The 8,774-nt window shown below is 40.8% G+C and overlaps 1 pseudogene; it reads left to right on the top strand.

Annotated features, from left to right (window-relative positions):
* Window positions 1-479: 479 nt before the first annotated feature.
* On the top strand, window positions 480-8,774 carry LOC120739214 (annotated as a pseudogene).

An 8,774-nucleotide genomic window follows, 5' to 3' on the forward strand; every position in this document is an offset into this window, starting at 1 on the left:
AGCTGACCGCCAAATTACTCCCAGGTGCAGCCTGTCATGATGCGACAACTCTTCCCAGAGGTGGAATCACCGCCACTGTTGAAAAATACAGCACTCACCCAGACCAGGACAGAAACACTAGCTACTGGTAGATAGAGAAGTAATTCGAGACTGTAAGACCAGACTGAGCAACCTGTGGACTGCCAGGATTGACTAAAAGAAAGCCTATGGCTGAATGCCTCACACTTGGATCCTGGAATGCTTAGAACTATATGAGATCAACAGAACCCTAAGAGCCTTCATCAGGAATATGTGGATATTAACAATAGAAGCCAACTTCAAGCCAATTGTGCAAGTCACCATCAAGTGCAGGATTTACCAAGAAGATACTCAGTCCCCACTACTGTTCTGCAGTCCTAAACCTCCTCAGCCTTATCATTGAAAAGACTTCTGTACTAGAACAAGTACAGAATGGAGCAAATTTTAGCCACCACCTCTACATGGATGACATCAAGCTGTATGCCAGGGGTGAACAAGACATAGTCTCGCTGATCCACACCACTAAGATCTACAGCAACAATATTGGAATGTTCACACTAGAGAAGTGTGGTTGGATGGCAAAGAAAGCAAAAGCAGTCAGAGCTGAGGGGATTGCACTACCAGAAGACAATATTGCAGCAAAGATACTGATAGCTTCCAGACCTCAGGTAGAGGACCCAAGCTGAAAGGATAAAAACACTTGCAGGGCGAGTGGGGAATTTTTATATATATGCAGACTATATTGCCAAAAGTATTAACTTAGACATCCAAATCGGGTGTTCCAATCAATAAGCATATTCCAAGAGGATTATGGTGTGCAAATATCCATCAGGGAAAACAAAGCAACTGTGACTATGTACTGACATTTAATACGTATGTGAAAATGAATCTCCTCTGTAATGTGTTTTATTTCATAATGGACCATAGGTTTTAATTTTTGAATGAGGTTAGGAACAATCTTTTTGCATAAGAGTGTGGTGGCTCCTCTCTATCATCTCATTACAGCAGCTGCACCATCAGTTGCAAGCTAAACAAGTCATGTGCTTAACATTTCTCCCTAGAGAGCCCTTTCTGCAAGGCTTTCTAACTTAAAATAAGAAGCTTGCGATCATGACTTTGTGTATGTGGGACTCTCCCCCCCCCCCCCCTACAGATTCTTAATCCTTTTCATTGCTCTTTAATGTATTGAGTGGCAGTTTTCATTTTTTAACAGCAGTGCTGCCTGGCTTAATGAAAAGTTGGACAAGAACAGGATCTGGATCAACTGGATCTCTACTGACCAGTGATCATGTGCACTGAAAGTGAACATTTCTGATTTTATTATTTTATATTCTGTGTACTGTTTCAACTTCTAACAGTTTAGTTATAAAGATTAGAGAAAATGGATAAAAATCTATATGTCTTACAATATTTTAAAGTATTTTAAAGTGGGGATAACTGTACAGTTTTATCCACCAGGGATGGGAACATTTAAGAGATTTGATATGTTAAGTCTGACATTTTACTATTAATTTAAAAACATTTAAATCTGATAACAGCAACATGTTTCCAAAACATAGTTGGAGGAACATTCCACAGGCTAAAATCTTAAAAATCTTAAAAGATTAATTAGCAACAGGTCAGTAACATGATTAAGTCTAAAAACAGCATGTCAGAGAGGGGGTGTTTGTCAGAAGTAAAGTCTGGCAGAGGCTCACCAATAACAAGAAAAAAAAACAAAACAACACATTTTCTAAAGTCTGTGATACAATGCTGTTCCTCATTATAAAATTATGAAGACTTATAAAATTCAGGAAACATAAGATAACCTTTCCTGGATTTACTTTTGACCTTAATACCTTTTCATCTGCTGATAAGATGGAAAATATTAAGCCATGCGTGGGTCCTTTACTTTAATCATTTATCACTTACTAGGCAAAAAAACAAAACAAAAAAACAAATTAAAAAAAGCTGTATCTTTATATTTTGCAGAAATGCATCAGTATTATTTGTGACATTGTTCTGGTATTTGGTTATCTGAGCTGACCAATCGTCCTTAAAGTCTGTTCCCAGTAGAGATATACAATACTTGTCTAGCATTAAGAGAAAGTCTGATGCTGAATTTGATGACAGATGCCTGAGATGTTTATGTCCTGCAACTGTATACCAGTGACATTTCAGGACTTCTCCAAATTTAAATCTCATTACTGGTTACCATAGGGTACACTTCGTGCTTAGTGATAAACTGTGTCAATGTAATGCTATATGAACCTGAAAATCTGAGTGGAAAATATATACTCAGTACATTAATGCAAGTCTCCCAGCACTCTGAGCATAGTGTGACTAAAAGAATGTTCATGGGTCACCTGATCCAACCCTAACTTTGTTTTAAATAAAAGCATTAAAAGTTTTCAGCTTAATATTCAATTGGAGATTGTCTGTCTACTGAATCTATACTGGAAACTGGTTCCACAGGAAAGTAGCATGATAGCTGAAGGCTCTGCCTTTCATTCAGTGGTTCCAAGAATTAAAGAAAATATAATGAGACAATTTTTTAATTAATTTATTAATTTATTAATTTATTACAGAGGCTCTTCTGATCACAACTAACATTTATGACTATCCAATGATCAGTCAGGGTGAAGTCACTGTCAAGAGCATCAATGATGTGGAGGAGTTCATTGCAACAGATGTAAAATCACATTTCATGTTTATCTGCATTCTTGCATTTGGGCACAAATCTCTTTTCTTTTTCAGAATATTTGTTTCTTTCATTTGTGTGAATTTCAGACTGCAATTGACATCTTGGGCTTTACTGCTGATGAGAAAATAAACATCTACAAGCTGACTGGTGCTGTGATGCATCATGGCAACATGAAATTCAAGCAGAAGCAGCGTGAAGAGCAGGCTGAACCTGATGGCACTGAGGGTAACTGGCAAAATAGTAAAATTGTCCTTATGAAGTTTTTTTGTTTATAATTGGGAGGATTGGGACATTAGAGGGAAGTAACATTTGAAGAAATGTACATTAATTAGATATTGTGCTATTTTTCCTCAGTGGCGGACAAGATTGCATATCTCCTGGGCCTGAACTCAGCTGATATGCTGAAAGCTTTGTGCTACCCAAGAGTCAAAGTCGGCAATGAGATGGTGACCAAAGGTCAGACCGTCCCACGGGTAATTTAAATAAATTTTTAATAATGTTATATTAAAGAATTGGACATTATAGCTGTATTCTGGGTTTTGTATCATTATAAATTCTTGTTTGCCAGGTCAACAATGCTGTCTCGGCTCTGTGCAAATCTGTCTATGCGAAAATGTTCTTGTGGATGGTTATCCGTATCAATGAGATGCTGGACACAAAACAGCCCAGACAGTTCTTCATTGGAGTGCTGGATATCGCTGGATTTGAGATCTTCGATGTGAGCACTTGAGACATTTCACCACATATCTCAAACTTTAAAGACTTTATTGCCATGAAGTTAGACATGTTTGTACTATTACAGTTCAACAGCTTGGAGCAACTCTGCATCAACTTCAGCAATGAGAAACTGCAACAGTTTTTCAACCATCACATGTTTGTCCTGGAGCAAGAGGAGTACAAGAAAGAAGGCATTGAATGGGAGTTCATTGACTTTGGTATGGACTTGGCTGCCTGCATTGAGCTTATTGAGAAGGTAAACAGCTACTATGGAAGAAATTTACTTATGGGTGCTTATATGTTACCTCTGTTGAAATTTTAATATGATTTGTGATATTTTCTCAGCCAATGGGCATCTTCTCCATCCTTGAAGAGGAGTGCATGTTCCCCAAGGCCTCTGACACAACGTTCAAGAACAAGCTGCACGATCAGCATCTTGGCAAGACCAAAGCATTTGAGAAACCAAAGCCTGGAAAGGGCAAGGCTGAGGCACACTTCTCCCTGGTTCACTATGCTGGTACAGTGGACTACAATATCACTGGCTGGCTGGACAAGAACAAGGACCAACTGAATGACTCAGTTGTGCAGCTCTACCAGAAGTCTTCAAACAAACTGCTGGGCTTCCTGTACCCAGCCCATGCTGGAGCTGAAGGTTAGAAACAAAAGTGCTCACAAGCTCGCGTGTCCAGTACAGATAGTATGTATCTGTCTTATAACTATAATGTGCATACTGCAGGCTAAGACTATGCAGTGAAAAATAGTGACAATAATGACAATTACTATTTATGAAAACAGAGGCTGCTGGGGGTGGCAAGAAAGGTGGGAAGAAGAAGGGTGGTTCCTTCCAGACTTTGTCTGCTCTGTATGTATAGATTTACATTTTAGAAAAACAAAATTAAATGCTCTTTTTAAAATATTTTTGACCTATTATCTAATGATGCTGATCTACAGGAGAATCTGGGCAAGCTGATGACCAACTTAAGAAGCACTCATCCTCACTTTGTCCGTTGCCTGATTCCCAATGAGACAAAGACCCCCAGGTACCCCACAGTAATATTAACTGTAAAAATGACAGTAAGAATATAGAAATGATTTGAAACATTATGCATTTCTGACTCTCAGGTCTTATGGAGAACTTCATGGTCATCCACCAGCTGAGGTGTAACGGTGTACTGGAGGGCATCAGAATCTGCAGGAAGGGTTTCCCCAGCAGAATCCTCTATGGTGACTTCAAGCAGAGGTGACAGCACATTACAATATTGGAAAGGAAAAATGAATTCATTGTTGTTGTAAAGGACAAACTTGAATATGATGGAAGAAAAATCTAAGTAACAACATGATTCTCTCTTAAAGATACAAAGTGTTGAATGCCAGTGTCATCCCTGAGGGACAGTTCATTGACAACAAGAAAGCTTCAGAGAAGCTGCTTGGCTCCATTGATGTGGATCACACACAGTACATGTTTAGGCACACTAAGGTACACTTTGTTATATTAATAAACATAAAAAAAAACCCACTATCAATATGCACCTATACATATGTTTTCAATGATTAAATAGGTGTTCTTCAAAGCTGGTCTGCTGGGCACTCTTGAGGAGATGAGAGATGAGAAACTGGCTGAGCTGGTGACCATGACTCAGGCTCTCTGCAGAGGATACGTCATGAGGAAAGAGTTTGTGAAGATGATGGAGAGGAGGTAACATTATTATACTAAACTCTATTGTATTCTCTTTTGTATTTCCTTCCTCATAATAAGATCCTTATATACTAAAAGTAAAACTCTCATGTTTGGTTTTTAGAGATGCTATCTTCTCCATCCAGTACAACATCCGTTCTTTCATGAATGTCAAGAACTGGCCATGGCTGAAACTGAACTTCAAGATCAAGCCTCTTCTGAAGAGTGCTGAGACTGAGAAGGAGTTGCAGAACATGAAGGAGAACTATGAGAAGATGCAGACAGACCTGGCTGCTGCTCTGGCTAAGAAGAAAGAACTGGAAGAGAAGATGGTCAGCCTGCTGCAGGAGAAGAATGACCTGCAACTTCAAGTTGACAATCTCTGTGATGCTGAAGAAAGGTGTGAGGGGCTCATTAAGAGCAAAATCCAGCTCGAGGCCAAACTCAAAGAGACAAGTGAGAGACTGGAGGATGAAGAGGAAATCAATGCTGAGCTGACTGCTAAGAAGAGGAAGCTGGAGGTTGAATGCTCTGAGCTGAAGAAGGACATCGATGACTTGGAGCTCACCTTGGCCAAAGTGGAGAAGGAGAAACATGCCACAGAAAACAAGGTTCAATTTATCTATATCTGAGGTTTTTTTTTTTTTTTTTTTTTAAATAGACACCTCTAAATTAAAATATATTAATTCTTTCCTGAGATATAGTTGTTAAGTTATATTTAAATACATCCTTTGTACAATTGTTAGGTGAAAAACCTGACAGAGGAGATGGCATCTCAAGATGAGTCAATTGCCAAGTTAACTAAGGAGAAGAAAGCCTTACAAGAGGCCCATCAACAAACACTGGATGATCTCCAGGCAGAGGAGGACAAAGTCAAGACAAAGCTGGAACAGCAAGTTGATGATGTAAGAAAATTATAATCATATTGCTTTTTTAATGGAAAGAGTATTGAATCATTGTCTTTCCAACCACTTAAATCAACTGACATGATTTTATAGCTTGAGGGTTCACTGGAGCAAGAGAAGAAGCTCCGCATGGACCTTGAGAGAGCCAAGAGGAAGCTGGAGGGAGATCTGAAACTGGCCCAGGGAATCCATAATGGATCTGGAGAATGACAAGCAGCAGTCTGATGAGAAAATCAAGAAGTAGGGCATTTTTTTTGTTTTTGTTAAGAATGTCATTTTTACTCATTGCATTCTAACAATCATACAGACTGTGACAATACAATCTCTGTTGGTTTCTCCATCAAGGAAAGACTTTGAAATCAGCCAACTTCTCAGCAAAATTGAGGATGAACAATCCCTTGGTGCTCAACTTCAGAAAAAGATCAAGGAACTCCAGGTAACACTAATGACCAGTGTTCATAAAGAATATTGTGCATTTTAATTAAAAAAATTACTATTTTAGTTCTCATTAATAAACTTAATTAATTTAGAGCTTGGAGAGCAGATTGACAACCTCCAGTGTGTCAAACAGAAGCTGGAGAAAGAGAAGAGCGAATACAAGATGGAGATTGATGACCTCTCCAGCAACATGGAGGCTGTTGCTAAAGCAAAGGTGAATTATTTATTTGCTTTTCATGTACACTTTTCAACTGTAAATGATGAATTCACAAGTTTTAAACTTGAAAAAATCTACAACATATCTTGCAATTCGTTACTGTAGGGGAACTTGGAGAAAATGTGCAGGACTCTTGAGGATCAACTACGTGAACTCAAAGCCAAAAATGATGAGAATGTTCGTCAGCTGAATGACATTAATGCCCAGAAGGCGAGACTTCAAACAGAGAATGGTAAGTGATGTATAACAAAGAAGTTTTCTTTTGGTGGCGTTATCAATTTTAAACACTTAGATATATTCGTAATATAGAGGTGACCACAAATTGCGACTAACCAGTCGGTAAAATGAAGAAAACTAATATTAGAACCTGTTTACTATTTACAGGTGAGTTCAGTCGCCAGCTTGAGGAGAAAGAAGCTCTTGTTTCTCAGCTCACAAGGGGCAAGCAGGCCTTCACTCAGCAAATTGAAAAACTGAAGAGGCATGTTGAGGAGGAAGTGAAGGTTGGAAGTATTTTCTCTCTTCTTTTTTGTCATAGCACTTACTAATTTAAACACATAAGTTTTAAATCAGCTGGACTGTTCTCTAATTTGGTTCCTAGTTGTTACCATTTAAATTTCTCATCCTCTCAGCATTAGACTTTAAAATTGATTTAAACATTAAAGTTGTCCACCTGACATTGACACTGACTGTTGGCTTCATCGGGTGAGGGCATCCAGCTCGCACTGGAACGGTTCGCAGTCGAGTGTGAAGCAGCGGGAATGAGGATCAGCACCTCCAAATCTAAGGCCATGGTTCTCAGCCGGAAAAGGGTGGAGTGCCCACTCCGGGTCGGGGATGAGTTCCTGCCCCAAGTGGAGGAGTTCAAGTATCTCGGGGTCTTGTTCGCGAGTGTTGGGAGAAGGGAGCCGGAGATCGACAGACGGATTGGGGCTGCAGCTACAGTAATGCAGACGCTGCACCGGTCCGTCGTGGTGAAGAGGGAGCTGAGTGTAAAAGCGAAGCTCTCAATTTACCGGTCGATCTACGTCCCTACCCTCGCCTATGGCCACGAGCTGTGGGTAGTGGCCGAAAGAACAAGATCGCGGATACAAGCGGCAGAAATGAGCTTCCTTCGAAGGGTGGCTGGCCTCTCCCTTAGAGATAGGGTGAGAAGTTTGGCCATCCGGGAGGGGCTCAGAGTAGAGCCGCTGCTGCTCCACATCGAAAGGAGCCAGCTGAGGTGGTTCGGGCATCTGACAAGGATGCCCCCTGGGCGCCTCCTGGGTGAGGTGTTCCAGGCATGTCCCACCGGGAGGAGGCCCCGTGGCAGACCCAGGACACGCTGGAGAGATTATATCTCTCAGCTGGCCTGGGAACGCCTTGGTGTTCCCCCGGATAAGCTGGAGGAGGTGGCTGGGGAGAGGGAGGTCTGGGCCTCTTTGCTAAGGCTGCTGCCCCTGCGACCCGGCCTCGGATAAAGCGGATGAAGATGGATGGATGGATGGACCTGACATTGATTGTCTTTTCAACAGGCCAAGAACACCCTGGCTCATGCTGTTCAGTCAGCACGTCATGACTGTGATCTGCTCAGATAGCAGTTTGAGGAGGAGCAGGAGGCCAAGGCTGAGCTGCAGTGAGGAATGTCCAAGGCCAACAGTGAGGTGGCTCAGTGGCGATCCAAATATGAGACTGATGCCATCCAGCACACTGAGGAGCTGGAGGAGGCCAAGTAAGTCACCATACTTTCATTGTTTAAATTAGTTTTCAGACTTAAAACCAACCAATTCAGCCTTAATAAAAACAAAATTCTTTTAACAACAGGAAAAAGCTTGCCCAGCGCCTGCAGGAGGCTGAGGAATCCATTAAGGCTGTGAACTCCAAGTGTGCCTCACTGGAGAAGACCAAGCAGAGGCTGCAGGGTGAGGTGGAGGACCTCATGATTGATGTGGAGAGAGCTAATGCTCTGGCTGCCAACCTTGACAAGAAGCAGAGGAACTTTGATAAAGTAAAGTTTTAAACATAACCAATATCATCAGAATAATCATACAGGTATAATAACAACCAAGTAATTAACCTACATTAACATAGGTCCTGGCAGAATTTAAGTTCCTAAATTCTTTCTTCCTCAGCTGTCAATAA

The sequence above is a fragment of the Simochromis diagramma genome, unplaced genomic scaffold (genome assembly GCF_900408965.1).
Source record: "Simochromis diagramma unplaced genomic scaffold, fSimDia1.1 OVJJ01000321.1, whole genome shotgun sequence".
NCBI lineage: Eukaryota > Metazoa > Chordata > Actinopteri > Cichliformes > Cichlidae > Simochromis > Simochromis diagramma.